The following is a 16,098-nucleotide window of genomic DNA, read 5'->3' as shown; positions in this document are numbered from 1 at the left end:
AGAGAAAGAAAAAGATAAATTCATTGGGTTGCCTCCCAACAAGCGCTATTGTTTAACGCCCTTAGCTAGGCATAAGGTGATGGAATCACGTATCGTCGTCTTTGGTACTCAAACCATAAGTAGCCCTCATCATGGATTCATAAGTCAATATTATTTTCTTTCTAGGAAAATGCTCCATGCCCTTTTTTAAAGTAAATTGAAACCTAATATTCCCTTCCTTCATATCGATGATAGCACCAATAGTCCTTAGGAAAGGTCTACCAAGAATAATAGGGCATGTAGGACTGCAATCAATATCAAGCACAATGAAATCCACTGGTACATAGTTCCTATTTGCAATAATAAGAACATCATTGATCCTTCCCATGGGTTTCTTGACAGTAGAATCCGCAATATGCAAATTAAGAGAGACCTCCTCAATCTCATTAAAGCCTAGAACATCACATAAAGACTTTGGAATCGCGCGAACACTAGCACCCAAATCACACAAAGCATTGCATTCATAGTTTTTTATTTTGATTTTGATAGTAGGTTCCCACTCATCATGAAGATTTCTAGGAATAGAAACTTCCAACTCAAGTTTCTCTTCAAGAGATTTTATCATGGCTTCGACGATATGATCGGTAAAGGCCTTGTTTTGGTTATAAGCGTGTGGAGAGTTTAGCACGGATTGCATCAAGGAAATGCATTCAATCAAGGAGCAACTATCATAATTGAATTCCTTGAAATCCTAAGTAGTAGTTTCATTACTACTCAAAGTTTTTATATCTTCTACTCCACTTTCAATGCTTTTAGCATCAAGATAGCTGGACTCCGAATCATTGGGGCATTTTTCAACCAAAGTGGATTCATATCCATCCCCATCATCATTAGGTTTGACACAAGAAAACAAGGATTCAATGGGAGTCACACCAAGCACTTTAAGATCTTCGTGATTCTTATCACGAGAACACGCCTTTTTAAGTCATCCATGTCTAGCACGAATTTGGACGGTTCTTTCTTTGCTCTCATTCATGGAAACACGCATAGCTTTCAAAGTTACATCCATATTGATCTTGGGAGAAGCACATCTAACTTTCAAAGCATCAATATCAAGAGACATTCTATCAACGCTCCTAGCCAAATCATCAATTTTGAGTAGTTTTTCCTCTATGGAGGCATTGAAAATCTTTTGCGAGTTGATAAACTCTTTGATATTACTCTCTAGATCAGAGGGTAATTTATTGTAATTTCCATGAGTATTGTTGTAGGAGTTGCCAAAGTTATTAGAGGGATTACTAGGAAAAGGCCTAGGAACATAGTTTGCTCTAAAAGCATTGTTGTTGCCAAAATTATTCCTACCAACAAAATTAACGTCCAAGCTCGCATTGATACTCTCAATCAAGGAAGACAAGGGCATATCATTAGGATATAAAGGAGCACCTTTACTAGCAACCAATTTCATTAACTCATCCATCTTAGCACTCAACGAGTTAATTTCTTCTATAGCGTGTACCTTCTTACTAGTAGGTGACCTTTCAGTGTGCCACTGAGTAGTTTGTCATGATATTGTCTAGGAGTTTTGTGGCTTCTCCTAATGTGATTTCCATGAACGTTCCACCTGAGGCGGAGTCCAAGATATTTCTAGAAGCAAAATTCAAACCAGTGTAGAAGATTTGTATAATCATCCAAAGACTCAAGCCATGAGCCAGACAATTTCTAATCATCAAGTTCATTCTCTCCCAAGATTGTGCAACATGTTCATGATCAAGTTGCTTAAAATTCATGATATCATTACGGAGAAATATAATCTTAGCCGGCGGAAAATACTTGGATATATAATCATCTTTGCACTTGTTCCAAGAATCAATACTATTTTTGGGCAAAGATGAAAACCAAGTTTTTGCTCGATCTCGCAACAAGAACGGAAAAAGCTTCAATATAATCACATCATTATCCACATCTTTCTTATTTTGCATATCGCAAAGCTCAATGAAGGTATTAAGATGGGATGCGGCATCTTCACTAGGAAGGCCTGAGAATTGCTCTTTCATAACAAGATTCAGCATAGCGGCATTGATTTTGTATGATTCCGCACTAGTGGCGGGAGCAATCGGAGTACTAATTAAATCATTATTATTAGTATTTGAGAAGTCACAAAGTTTGGTGTTTTCAGTCATGGTGACTTCAGCAAGCAAATAAGCACACCAGCGAACAGAAAGAAAGCGAGAGAAAAGGGCGAACGAAAAAGGCAAATATTTTTGTAAATTTTTGTTTTTCAGAAGTGGGGGAGAGGAAAACGAGAGGCAAAAAAGTAAATGCAAGAGATGAGTTTGCGACACTTACTTGGATGAGCTTCACCTAGAATAATCCCCGGTGCCAGAGATTGACACGTTGACGGGGGACTATTCTTTGACTTGATCCTCCCCGCCAACGGCGCCAGAAATCCTTCTCCTGCCTCTTGAGCTTGCGTTGATTTTTCCCTTGAAGAGGAAAGGGTGATGCAGCACAGGAGGAGTAAGTATTTCCCTCAGTTTGAGAACCAAGGTATCAATCCAGTAGTAGAATCAAGCAAAGTGTCCAGAATACCTGCGCAAACACAAACGAGCTTGCACCCAACGCTATAAAGGGGTTGTAAATCCCTTCAAGATTGATTGCAAAAGTGAGATTTGAAGGCGGAAAGTGCAACGAAGTAAAAGTGTAAGGCTGTAAATATGATGTCAAGTAGACCCCGGGGCCATAGTGTTCACTAGAGGCTTCTCTTAAAATAGCAAGTATTACGGTGGGTGAACCAATTACTGTTGAGCAATTGATAGAACCGCGCAAAGTCATGACGATATCTAAGGCAATGATCATACATATATAGGCATCACATCCAAGACAAGTAGACCGATACTTTCTGCATCTACTACTATTACTCCACACATCGACCGCTATCCAACATGCATCTAGTGTATTGAGTTCATGACGAACAGAGTAACGCCTTAAGCAAGATGACATGATGTAGATGAATAAACTCAAACCAATGATGTAAACCCCATCTTTTTACCCTTGATGCGTGCCTCTCTACCCCTTCTGTCACTGGGTGAGGCCACCGCACGGTATGAACCCAAAACCAAGCACTTCTCCCATTGCAAGAATCATAGATCAAGTTGTCCAAACAAAACCCACAACTCGGAGAGAATTACAAGGATATGAAATCATGCATATATGAGATCAGAAGAAACTCAAATAAGATTCATAGATAATCAGATCATAAATCCACAATTCATCGGATCTCGACAAACACGCCGCAAAAGAAGATTACATCGGATAGATCTCCATGAAGATCATGGAGAACTTTGTATTGAAGATCCAAGAGAGAGAAGAAGCCATCTAGCTACTAGCTATGGACCCAAAGGTCTATGGTGAACTACTCACACATCATCGGAGAGGTCATGGTGTTGATGAAGAATCCCTCCGTATCCGAATCCCCCCTCCGGTAGGGCACCAGACCGTGCCCCAGATGGGATCTTGCTGAGACAGAAGCTTGCGGCGGCGGAAAAGTATTTTCGTGAATCTCTCCCGCAGTTTTGGATTTTTCGGGAATTTATAGGAGGAAGAGGTAGGGCACACGAGCCACAGGGGGCCCACAAGCCTGCTAGGTGCGGGCCCCCTCGCCGCGCCTAGGGGGCTTTTGGCCTCCCCTGGTGGCCTCTGCCTTGGTTCTCACGTCCCCTGCGTATCTTCTGTTCCGGAAAAAATCTTTTCGGAAGTTTTATTCCGTTTGGACACCGTTTAAAATTCTCCTCTGAAAGGGGGTCAAAAACACGGAAAAAACAGGAACTGGCACTTGGCACTGAGTTGATAAGTTAGTCCGAAAAAGATATAAAAGGCATACAAAACATCCAAAGTTCGACAAGATAATAGCATGGAACCATCAAAAATTATAGATACGTTGGAGACGTATCATCTGCGTGTCAAGTATTTATTCCTATGACCATGAGATCATATAACTCAGTGTCACTGGAGGAATACCTTGTGTGTATCAAACGTCGCAACGTAACTGGGTGACTATAAAGGTGCTCTACAGGTATCTCCGAAGGTGTACGTTGAGTTAGTATGGATCAAGATTGGGATTTGTCACTCCGTGTGACGGAGAGGTATCTCGGGGCCCACTCGGTAATACAACATCACAAACAAGCCATGCAAGCAATGTGACTAAGTGTAAGTCGCGGGATCTTGTATTACGGAATGAGTAAAGAGACTTGCCGGTAACGAGATTGAAATAGGTATGTGGATACCGACGATCGAATCTCGGGCAAGCAACATACCAAATGACAAAGGGAATGACATACGGGATTATATGAATCCTTGACGCTGAGGTTCAACCGATATAATCTTTGGAGAATATGTAGGATCCAATATGGGCATCCAGGTCCTGCTATTGGATATTGATCGAGGAGTGCCTCGGGTCATGTCTACATAGTTCTCGAACCCGCAGGGTCTGCACACTTAAGGTTCGACGATGTTTTAGTATAGTTGAGTTATATGTGTTGGTGACCGAAGGTTGTTTGGAGTCTCAGATGAGATCACGGACGTCACCAGAGTTTCCAGAATGGTCCAGAAACGAAGATTGATATATAATAAGTTGGTGTTTGGATTCCGGAAAGTTTTTGGGCATTACCGGCAGTGTACCGGGAGTGACGAATGGGTTCCGGGGGCCCACTCGGTGAGCCCACCACGCCCCAAGGGGTCCACATGGGTTTATTGGATGCACAATAAGGTATAGTGGGCTGACAAAGTCATCCAAGGAAATCCCATGAGGAAAAAGTGGAAAATCCAAAAGAGGTGGGAAAATAAGGAAGGAGTCCTAATCCAAGTGGGATTGGAGAAGGACTCCTCCCTCTCTCCCACTTCGGCCGACCAAAGGAGGATTCCTTGGTGCGCCAAGGCTGCCCAAGGCTGCCTCTCCCCTCCTCTTATATATACTAGAGTTTTAGTGCTTTTGAGACACAACTTTGCCACGTGCAACTCAAACCTACACCTCCTAGTTCTTCCTCTAGATTAGATTTCTGTGGAGCTCGGGCGGAGCCCTGCAGGAATAGTTCATCACCAACACTGGTGCACCGTCATGCTACCGGAGGACTCATCTACTTCTCCGTATCTCTTGGATCAAGAAGGCCGAGATCGTCATTGAGCTATACGTGTGCTGAACACGGAGATGCCGTCCGTTTGGCGCTAGATCGGAACGGATCGTGGGACGGATCGCGGGACGGTTCGTGGGACGGATCGTGGGACGGTTTGTGGGATAGTTCGAGCGACGTGAAGACGTTCCACTACATCAACCGCGTTTCTTAACGCTTCTTGTTGTGCGATCTACAAGGGTGCATAGATCTAATCTCCACTCGTAGATGGACATCACCATGATAGGTCTTCGTGTGCGTAGGAAAAAAAATTCCCCATGCAACGTTCCCCAATAGTGGCATCATGAGCTAGGTTCATGCGTAGATGTTATCTCGAGTAGAACACAAAAGGTTTTATGGACGGTGACGTTCAATTTGTTGCCCTCCTTAGTCTTTTCTCCATTCAGCGGTATTGTTGGATTGAAGCGGCCCGGACCGACATAACTCGTACGCTTATGAGAGACTGGTTTCATCAATTGACATGCAACCTCGTTGCATAAAGATGACTGGCGGGTGCCTATTTCTTCAACTTTAGTTGAATTGGTTTTGACCGAGGCGGTCCTTGGAGAGGTTAAATAGCAATTTGCACATCTCCGTTGTGGTTTTTGTGTAAGTAAGATGCGATCATACTAGATGCCCATAGCAGCCACGTAAAACATGCAACAACAAATTAGAGGTCGTCTAACTTGTTTTTGCAGGGTATGCTTGTGATATGATATGGCCAATGACGTGATGTGATATATTGGATGTATGAGATGATCATGTTGTAATAGTTAATTTCGAGTTGCACGTCGATGCTACAGCAACCGGCAGGAGCCAAAGGGTTGTCTTTAAACTAACGTTTGTGTTTGCAGATGTGTATACTATATTGCTAGGTCGTAGCTTTAGTAGTAATAGCATAGATAGCACGATAATAAGTGTATGAGTTCTTTGGACTAATGTGAGTATTAGATTGTTGGCACTTCCAGCATCCATATTTTGCTAGCCTCTTCGGTACCTTCCATTTCCCTTTCTCACATTGAGAGTTGGTGCAAACTCCGTCGGTGCATCCAAACCCATGACATGATACGCTCTGTCATACATAAGCCTCATTATATGTTTCCTCAAAACAGCCACCATACCAACCTATTAAGGCATTTCCATAGCCTTTCCGAGATACATTTCCATGCAACATCCACCATCTCATGACTTGATCTTCATGTCATACATGATTTTGCTTGATCGTAGAGCCGCATGATAGTTGGGCCTTGCCACAATTATTGCTACATGACGCGCAAGTATCATTCCATATCCTGCTACACTGGTAGAGGCATACATTTGCGTACATCATGATAGTTTTCACTTGTCTTTATGTTGAGTACTTCTTATAAAGTGTGATGATCTTCTTTTTATTCATGTAAAACATAGAGTGTTGCCCTTAAGTGAGGAAAAGATCCCAAAGAGGACAAACAAAAGATCCCAAAGAGGACAAATGAGAGATAAATAGAAAGATCCAAAGAGGCCACACAAAAATAAAAATAAAAGAGAAAAACAAAAGAAAAAGAAATAAAAAGAGAGAAGGGGCAACACTACTATTCCTTTTGAAGATCCACACTCATACTCCATTGCTATATTGGTACTACATAGAGATTATCATTCATGCATAACTATGTGGGGACCCATACACTATAGAACTTGGTTTGCATATTCCAATGATGAGCCTCCTCAAATGAGCTCTAGGTCTTCATGAGCAAACAAGTTGATGCACCCCCACTAGTTCCATTGGAGAGCTTACCTTAGCTCATATGTGCATCTGTTACATGGAAATCCCTACTCCTCACATCATATCTATCATTTGGCTTCCTCTCGCCTATGGTTGTCCTCATTGATGTGAGACTTTCACACCTTTTTGTCTTCCTTCCCCATCAGTATTCTATTTGCCATCCTAAGTGCGAACATATCTTGCTTACACTCATCCATTACATGAGTGCTCAGAGTCGAAAGGGAGAGGATCATTTTGACTTGTGCGTGACTAGTGGTCTGGGGATGAGTCAAAATAAGATTCCAAAGGAGACCAAGTGTGAAATTTTAGTAGATTGAGTTCTCAATTAAAAAATATATTTTATAATCTCAGCCCATCTCCCATTTCTTGCACGCAAACACCATTTGGAGACATTCGAGTCACGAACAGCGAGAGCTCTTGCACCTTTATGTTCTTACTTTGCTAAACTCAATACTAGATATAAACTCTTGCTTGTTATTATCTTGACTTGAATTGCATATCTTACTTGCTTTACTTTGAAGTTATTATATGTGTATTAGCATGTCACCACAAAAATTATTGTGTTATCATTTATCTACTCGAGGACAAGCAGAAATTTAGCTTGGGATGTTGATACGTCCCAAACGTATCTATAATTTCTGCTTGTTCCATGATCTTTTGGGTGACATTGTTATATGTTTTGCTACACTTTTATATCATTTTACACATATTTGGACTAACCTATTAACTCAATGCATCCAGTGCCAGTTTCTGTCTGCTGATGTCTATTTTGCAGGGGCTTTTACCCAATTTTTCGAAGCTAGAAAGGAAAAATATATAAAAAATCAGCGAAACGGAAACTTGCAGATCACCAAATATGGGCCAGAGGGGGGCCAGGGGTGGCCCAGGCGTCCTCCTGGCGCGGCCTAGCGGGCTTTTACCCAATTTCCTGAAGCCCAAAAAATTCCAGGAAAAATATATAAAAATCAGCAAAACGGAAACTTGCACATCATGGGAAGCGTCCCGGCGGCCGTCGTGGCCTTGGGGTGATCGTCGGGGGGGGCAGGGATGGCCCAGGCGACCTGCTAGCGCGGCCAGGCCTTAGGCCGCACCAGGAGGCCGCCTGGGTGGGCCCCACCTCCTCTGGTGCCCTCCTTTCGCCTATATTTAGTCCACCGAGAGGAAACCCTTCCACAACTTCCAGAATCGCGAATTTCTCGATCGTTCCTCCGCCGGAACGCTTCCCGGCACCCTGCCGGAGGGAGGATTGACCTCCGGGAGCTTCTCCCTTGCCATGGACGCTTCCCGGACGTGTCGTGAGTAATCCTCCTTGGACCATGAGTCCATGACCAGTAGTTATGTCATGTCTTCTCTCCAATCTTGTGCTTCAATGGCTAGTCCTTGTGAGCTGCCCTACATGATCAAGGCATCTATGTAATTCTCTTGCTATTGCTATGCTCGGTTTGTTGGGATCCGATGGATTATGAGATTATGTTCAGATGTTATGAGTTATATATTTGATTATCCTTTTATATTATGTTCCTTAGTGATTCATCCATATTCTCCATTGCTATTTATTGCTTTGGCCGAGTAGTAGAGTGTAACTCCAAGAGGGAGCGTAATGCATGATTGTGGGTTCATACCCCTCGATGACTAGCTTGAGTGACAAAAACATGAGACTAGGGGATGTGCTATTGCCACGAGGGAGAAAACTACGGTGCTTGTGACCACGGTTGCAAGGATTGTTTACCTTACGCATAGTTCATTAATGCAGTTGTCCATTGCTTTGAGTCTACACTTTGGGTGGGGCTCGCAACTTAATACCGGAGAGATGTTCTGGATAGATATCTCAAGGTGGATGATTAGTGAGTAGATATTGATGAATAAACGGTCTACTTGTCTTGGCGTACTGCCCATTACTATTGAACCTCTAACTATCAAGTAGCATAATTAGCATTGCGGTGCTTTCATAATTCTGTCAATTGCCCAACTGTGATTTATTTACCCAAGCATAGTTGTTTATCGTCTTTTGGGAGAGAAACATCACTAGTGAACATCATGTGCCTCCGGTCCATATCACCATCATTGTTTACACCTCCTTCATTTACCGATTTCTTTTCGTTGCAATCACTATTACTTTCCCTCTTGTGTTTTGATCCTTTGCAAACTACAAGGCCGGAGAGATTGACAACCTCTTTGTACTCGTTGGGTGCAAAGTTATTTTTTGTGTGTGCATGTCCACGTCTTCTGCTAGCGCCAGGGTGGAAGACACTTACTTGTTGAGCCTAGGAGTCCTACTGGTTCGATAAACCTTACTGTTAGGACATATCTCCATATGTTGTTTTGGTACTTGATGACAATTCCTATGGACTAATGGTTGCCTTAAGTTACATTTATAGGATTTGTCCATAGGCACTTCTTGAAGTCCATATGTTGGGTTCAAGGAGTTTATATGATGACCAAGATGGTATTCAAGGTATTATCCAAAGAATGGTCATAGAGACACATGGTTGATCAAGATCTCAGACAAAGAGTAAATCAAGATGATCAACACACAAAGCGTACAAGATGTACCGAGAGGGATCAAGTGATCCCATGGTATGGTAAGCATTGTCCATTACGTGTTTGTGTACTAACCCATGGTCTTCGTGAGAGTTCTATGTGGGGGTTAGGTGTGTTTCCATGGGCTTGCGTCAAAGGGAAGATCTCATACAACCCATGGAGTATGACGTCAAGTTGTGATCATCATCAATGGTTGATCAAGATCTCAGACAAAGAGTAAATCAAGATAATCAACACACAAAGCGTACAAGATGTACCGAGAGGGATCAAGTGATCCCATGGTATGGTAAGCATTGTCCATTACGTGTTTGTGTACTAACCCATGGTCTTCGTGAGAGTTCTATGTGGGGGTTAGGTGTGTTTCCATGGGCTTGCGTCAAAGGGAAGATCTCATACAACCCATGGAGTATGACGTCAAGTTGTGATCATAATCAAGATTGCGATGTGCAAGTTCAAGTGGATCAGCACGAAGATAGCATGCTTGAATCTTGTCGTCCATTGTGGTGGCAATGGACTTGTGAAGATATGTTGAAGAGTGGCTCACCCATAGTGAGTATGGGGGAGCAATCAACTAGTCTTCATCAAGCCAACGCAATCAAGAAAGGTGCTCCATCTTGAGGAAGCCAAGATCATCATCATCTAGCTCAAGAGGACGAGATGCAAGGTATAGGTTTGCCCTTGATAGGTTTTCTGGTTAGGATAGATTGTTGTACTATCAAGGGGGGCTCTCAAGTGAGTAGCTTGATCGTATCGTTCGTGGAGAGCTCAAACCATTTGCATCCTTGCATCATACTTCTTGGTTCTTGTTTGGTGTTTCTATTTGTGAGTTTTAGAGCTTATGGTCATCTTCGTGACAAGCTCGAGTTCAGTGAAAACGGAGTCCATATGCATCTACTATGATGTTTTCGATGTTGGAGTTTTTGCCGGTTCTTCATTCATAGAGGACTCACATCTCTATATCATTGGCATTTTCATATCTGCATGGTCTTAATATTTTGGATAGCTCTATATTGCTGTTTGGATAGCTCTTGTCGTCCTGAATCCAACAAGCTTGGGTTTGCTCGATTCGGAGCTCGTATGCGAAAGTTATGGCTATTTCAGTGGCGAGCGGTAGTACCGCTGGACCTAGCGGTAGTACCGCTAGAGTTGGCGGTAGTACGGCTGGCCCTAGCGGTAGTACCGCTAGATGGCGTAGTACCGCCACTGGTCAGCGGTAGTACTGCTCCAGGAGCTTAGTACCGCCTGCCTAGCGGTTGTTCGTGGACGGACCTTTTTGCGAAGACTTTCTTGGCGGTGGTAGTGCCTTTGCACTACCAGGGGCCCAGCGGTAGTACCGCTGGGACGAGCGGTAGTACCGCTGGAGTGCCAGCGGTAGTACCGCTGTAGCCAGTGGTAGTACCGCTAGCTGGCGGTAGTACCGCCCCTAGTCAGCGGTAGTACCACTGGAGTGCCAGCGGTAGTACCGCTACAGCCAGCGGTAGTACCGCTGGGCTCGAGCTGTAAGTGGGGGTAACGGTCTGATTCCTTCCCCCACTATATAAAGGGGGTCTTCTTCCCCCTTGGCCTTATCCATCCGTTGAGCTCTTGTTCTACCTCCATTGTTGACATTCTTAGAGCTTGCTAACTCTCAATCCCTCCAATGATTCTTGCTTGTTCTTGAGGGAAAAGAGAGAGGAGATCTAGATCCACATCTCCACCAATCACTTTATCCTCTATGTGAGGGGAACCCCTTGGATCTAGATCTTGGAGTTCTTTGTGAGCTCCTTGTTCTTCCTCTCATATTTCTCCATAGCTTTTGTTGTTGTGGAGGGATTTGAGTGTGAGGGACTTGACCACTTCATGTGTTCTTGCCATTGCATTAGTTGCATCGGTTTGAGTTCTCCACGGTGATACGTGGAAGTGAGAAGTTGAGAAGCTTACTACCTTTGGTACTTAGTACCCTAGATATTGTTCTTCGTGGATGCTTTGGCATCCTAGAAGCTTGGTGGTGTCTCGGAGCTCAATCATTGTGGTGTGAAGCTCCGGGCAAGCGTCGAGGCCTCCAATTAGGTTGTGGAGATAGCCACGAGCAATTTGTACGGGTACCGGTAACCGCCCCCAAGGGTTGCCACGTGTACGGGTTCGGTGACAGCCCCCAAGGTTTGCCATTTGTACGGGTTCGGTGACCGCCCTCAAGGGTCCCTTAGTGGAATCACAGCATCTTGCATTGTGCGAGGGCGTGAGGAGATTACGGTGGCCTTAGTGGCATCTTGGGGAGCATTGTGCCTCCACACCGCTCTAATGGAGATTAGCATCCGCAAGGGTGTGAACTTCGGGATACATCATCGTCTCCCCGTGCCTCGGTTATCTCTTACCCGAACCCTTTACTTATGCACTTTACTTTGTGATAGACATATTGTTTATTGTAATATATCTTGCTATCACTTAGTTGTTTATCTTGCTTATCATAAGTTGGTGGTGCACATAGGTGAGCCTAGTTGTTTGTAGGTTTTGTGCTTGACATATTAAACGTTAGTTTTATTCTGCATTTGTTCAAGCTTAAATCTTAATTATTTTAAAGCGCCTATTCACCCCCCCCCCCCTCTAGGCGACATCCACGTCCTTTCACTTACAGTTTCCGTGTGAGGGAAAGCTTGCTGCTGACTACATCTCAACCTTCCACTTGGGGTAACCAACGAGGAGCGAGAATTATATACATCATCTCGTCATCAAGCAAAGTTTTCTGGCGCCTTTGCGGACCAACAACAATTTACAAACACCGAAAACGTCCGATGATAAACCGATGACGGTGCCACTACGGTCGACCGTTTGGGTATCAAATGGACTCCGATTGCGACGAAATTTGGCACGCGTCCTACCTACATCAAAATTAGACCGCACGCCAAGTTTCAACCGAGTTCAAGAATATTTTAAACACACTTTTTAAAACAAGATTTAAACGATGCCACGGGCGCGTGCGTGTGTGGTTGGTCTCGAAACGGTCAACGACGGAGACGGAGAGAACCGACAACTAATAACGGATGCAAGTTTGAAAATTCGCGGCAATGGAGTGCAGATACTATGCAGATGATGCACATGCTGCGATGATAAGTGCGACAAACAATCTAATCCCACAGCAACAACGGAATAAAAGGGGAATCTTCTAGAGCGTCGATCTCGGGCTGTCACATGATGTGACCCCGTTATCAAATGACAACTCATGTCTATGGCTAGCTTAGCCATCTTTGATCAACAAGCTACTCCTGTGAATGCTCACTAGGGACACAATGATGTCTATGTATCCACACATGTACTTGAGTTTTCAATCAATACAATTATAGCATGGATAATAAATGATTATCATGAATAAGGAAATATGATAATACCTAACTTATTATTGCCACTAGGGCATATTTCCAATAGTCTCCCACTTGCACTAGAGTCAATAATCTAGTTCACATCACCGTGTGATTAACACCCAATGAGTTCTTGGGTTTTATCATGTTTTGCTTGTTTGAGAGGTTTTAGTCAACGGGTATGTAACATTCAGATCTGTGTGTAGTTTGCAAATCTCTATATCATAATGTAGATGTTGCTACCACGCTCCACTTGGAACTATTCCAAATGACTGCTCCACTATACGAATCTGGTTTGCTACTCACAGTCATCCGAATTGGTGTCAAAGCTTGCGTCGACGTTACCCTTTATGACAAACTCTTTTATCACCTCCATAATCGAGAAACACTTACTTAGTATTCTAGTTACTAAGGATAATTTTGACCGCTGTCTAGTGATCCACTCATGGACCGCGAGGGCGTCTTCTTGCGTCCGTCTGTTGGGCGGCTCGTACAGGTGAGCACTGCACCAATATGTTGATGTAGGAGTCGGCCGCGGCGTTTGAAACCAGTGTGGATAACGATGTCACAGCCCTAGCTTAGCATTGCTTGCCATTGCATACGCATGCATGCATTCAAATTGCATTGAATTTGAAATGGGGAAGTGATCAAGCCCTAGGAATTAAAATTTGACAAAACTGCAATATAAATTTTACTTCAATTTAAACCAGGAAAATGTATCAAATATTTTGAGAAAATAGTGACATGACATGAAAGTGTCAACCACTATTTTAGGTCACAGAAACATCTTGAAATGGATTTTTGATTTGATCAAACAATTAATTGGAATGGAACTATATTTACTTAAATAAAATTAAAGTTTTGAAAATTCTGAAACTATTATGTGGCATTGAATATTTTTATCTCTGTCACATAGAATTATTTTAAGGTTTTATAACATGGTTGAATATTTATTTAAAACCTAGAAACAAATGTCAGAAAAAGAAAAAGGAAAAAAGGGGGAAGCTTACCTGGCGCCTACCTGGTCCAGCCCAGCCCACCAGGGGCACAACTGTCTTCTTCCTCCTGCCAGGAGGAGAAGCAGTTGCGTGCCGATGCGCCGGCGAGCGAGGCCACGCCCCGCGGCCACCTTCTGCTTGCCCGAGCCACGTAGACGACGGGGATGAGTACCCCGTGCACGTCTCCTTCTCCTTCCCCGATCTCATCCTCCCCCTCGCTCTCTTCTCGTCGTGCCGAAGCCGCCATGGCTAAGCCGACGTCGTCCATGCAGCCTACGGCCTTCCCTTGCCTCTCCGAGACGCCCAGAAGGACTGCCTCGACGCCCTGCTCCTCCTCGCCGACGGAATCAAGCCCGGAGGCCCCTTGTCGCCGCCATCGCCATCATCCCCTTCACCTCCGGCCACCGGACCTTCCTCGTCGATTCGAGCCAACCAAAGCATCCCCGAGCTTGTCGTCGATGCCATAGGACTCGCGGTGAGCTGCTGCATCGTTTCCCCCTCTCTCCGCGTTTCCCCGTGCCCCTAGCTAGCAAGGCCACCAGAACCGAGAGCTCCTCAACGTCGGCCATGTCATCGTCGTCATTGTGGTCTTCCACCCAAGTGTCCGAGCTCAGGAATGGGTTCCTGGAGCTCCGTAGATGATGTTGAGACCGTCAGCTGCCCTTACCGTGCCCTGCACCCACCACCCGCACAAGGCCGTGCTCCGGCCGCCGCGGACGTCGTCATCGCCGTCGAGGTAGTGTACTCTAGCTGCAGCCGCTTGCTTCATTGGATGCGCGCGAGCACGTGCTTTCCCTAGAGCCAAACCGCGCCCAAAACGGATGCCCATAGCGGTTTTCCGATGAGCTCCGCCGCGTCTGGAGTCGCCGGTGTTGAGCCGCCCGAATGGTGGGCTTGGGAACCCTGTGCACATTGTTTGGGGCCGTAGAGGAAACCTCAGCCGGACTTCCTTGCGGGTTCAGTCTCAAATAGGCGATAAACCTGGACTAGGGTCTTGTGTGGTTAACGGTCGTGGCCGACACCCACGCCAGTGCTTCCGCTTGAAGGTTGCCGAGATGCATGACGTGCACATGGTGATAAGTGGTGGTAGCGTGTGTGAAGAAGTATACCCCTGCAGGGTGATTTAATCTATTCAAATAGCCGCGTCCTCGGATATGGACTACTTGGAAGCATTACGTGGTACATAGACAATTAAATGGATACTCTAAAACATGCAAGATAAGTGTGGGTGCTATGGATGGCCTTCTCGTAGGGAGACGAGAGTGGATCCATGGTGGTGTATTGATTGGTGAATATGTGGACTCGTGTGCGCTATCCCACCTCAAAGAAAGAACTTGTAGATGTAGTACAGGTTAGCCAAGAAACAAAGCTGGCTTGTTGCAATCAAACCCCACAATCCTTTCGTTGATACATGATGCATATGTAGATAGTTCTTATGTAAGTCTTGTTGAGTACCTTGTACTCACGGTTGCTTCAATTATGTTTTTGCAGAGAAGATTTAGTCTCATTAAAAGGTTCTACGCGATGTGTTCGATGTTGACCGGAATAGCTTGGGAATCCCAGATAGAGGTCTGGTTCATTTGGTAGGGTGGTGGTAGCTTTTCAGGCTCCTCCAGCCATTTTTAGTAGATGTCTGTACCCAGACATGTTTTGCTTCCGCTTGATGTTTGTATGACTTGAGTGATGGGTCACGAGACCCCTGTTTGTAATATCATACTATGTTGACTCTTATGAGTCTTTAATAAAAGCTTGAGTCATAGAGTTATGTTGTGATGTCATGTTGGATCTACACATATAGTGCATATTGTGTGTATGTTATGAAATGCATTATATGTGTGGGATTCGACACCTAGTTGTGTGCCTTTAGTAGTACTCTTTACGGGGAAATGCCTCTTTGTGCTTCCACCGAGCCTTGGTAGCTTGCTACTGCTCCGGACACATTGATTGACCAACATGTATCCTTCTTTGCTGTTGTGTCTGTCCCTTCGGGGAAATGTCACGCGGTGTAATGGAGTCCTTGTAGCTTGCTACGACTCGTCTACACACGCGGATGACCGACACCTGCTTTGCTGGGTTATGTATGCACGTTACTGTACGGATATACCACTTGGGTTTATAACTAGCCATGTCGACCCGGGTTCTTTGTCGTTTGAATGCTAGCGACACATTCATATACGTGAGCCAAAAGACGCAAACTGTCCCGGCCAAGGTAAGGTGGAAGCCGTCGAGTTTACCGTGCGTGAAGCCGCAAAGTGATGTGATGTGTTACAGACTGGGTTCTTATGATTCATGATCGGGGTCCCGACAACTTTGGTATC

This window comes from Hordeum vulgare, chromosome 6H, assembly GCF_904849725.1.
Source record: "Hordeum vulgare subsp. vulgare chromosome 6H, MorexV3_pseudomolecules_assembly, whole genome shotgun sequence".
NCBI lineage: Eukaryota > Viridiplantae > Streptophyta > Magnoliopsida > Poales > Poaceae > Hordeum > Hordeum vulgare.
Note: the sequence above shows the minus strand (reverse complement) of the source record.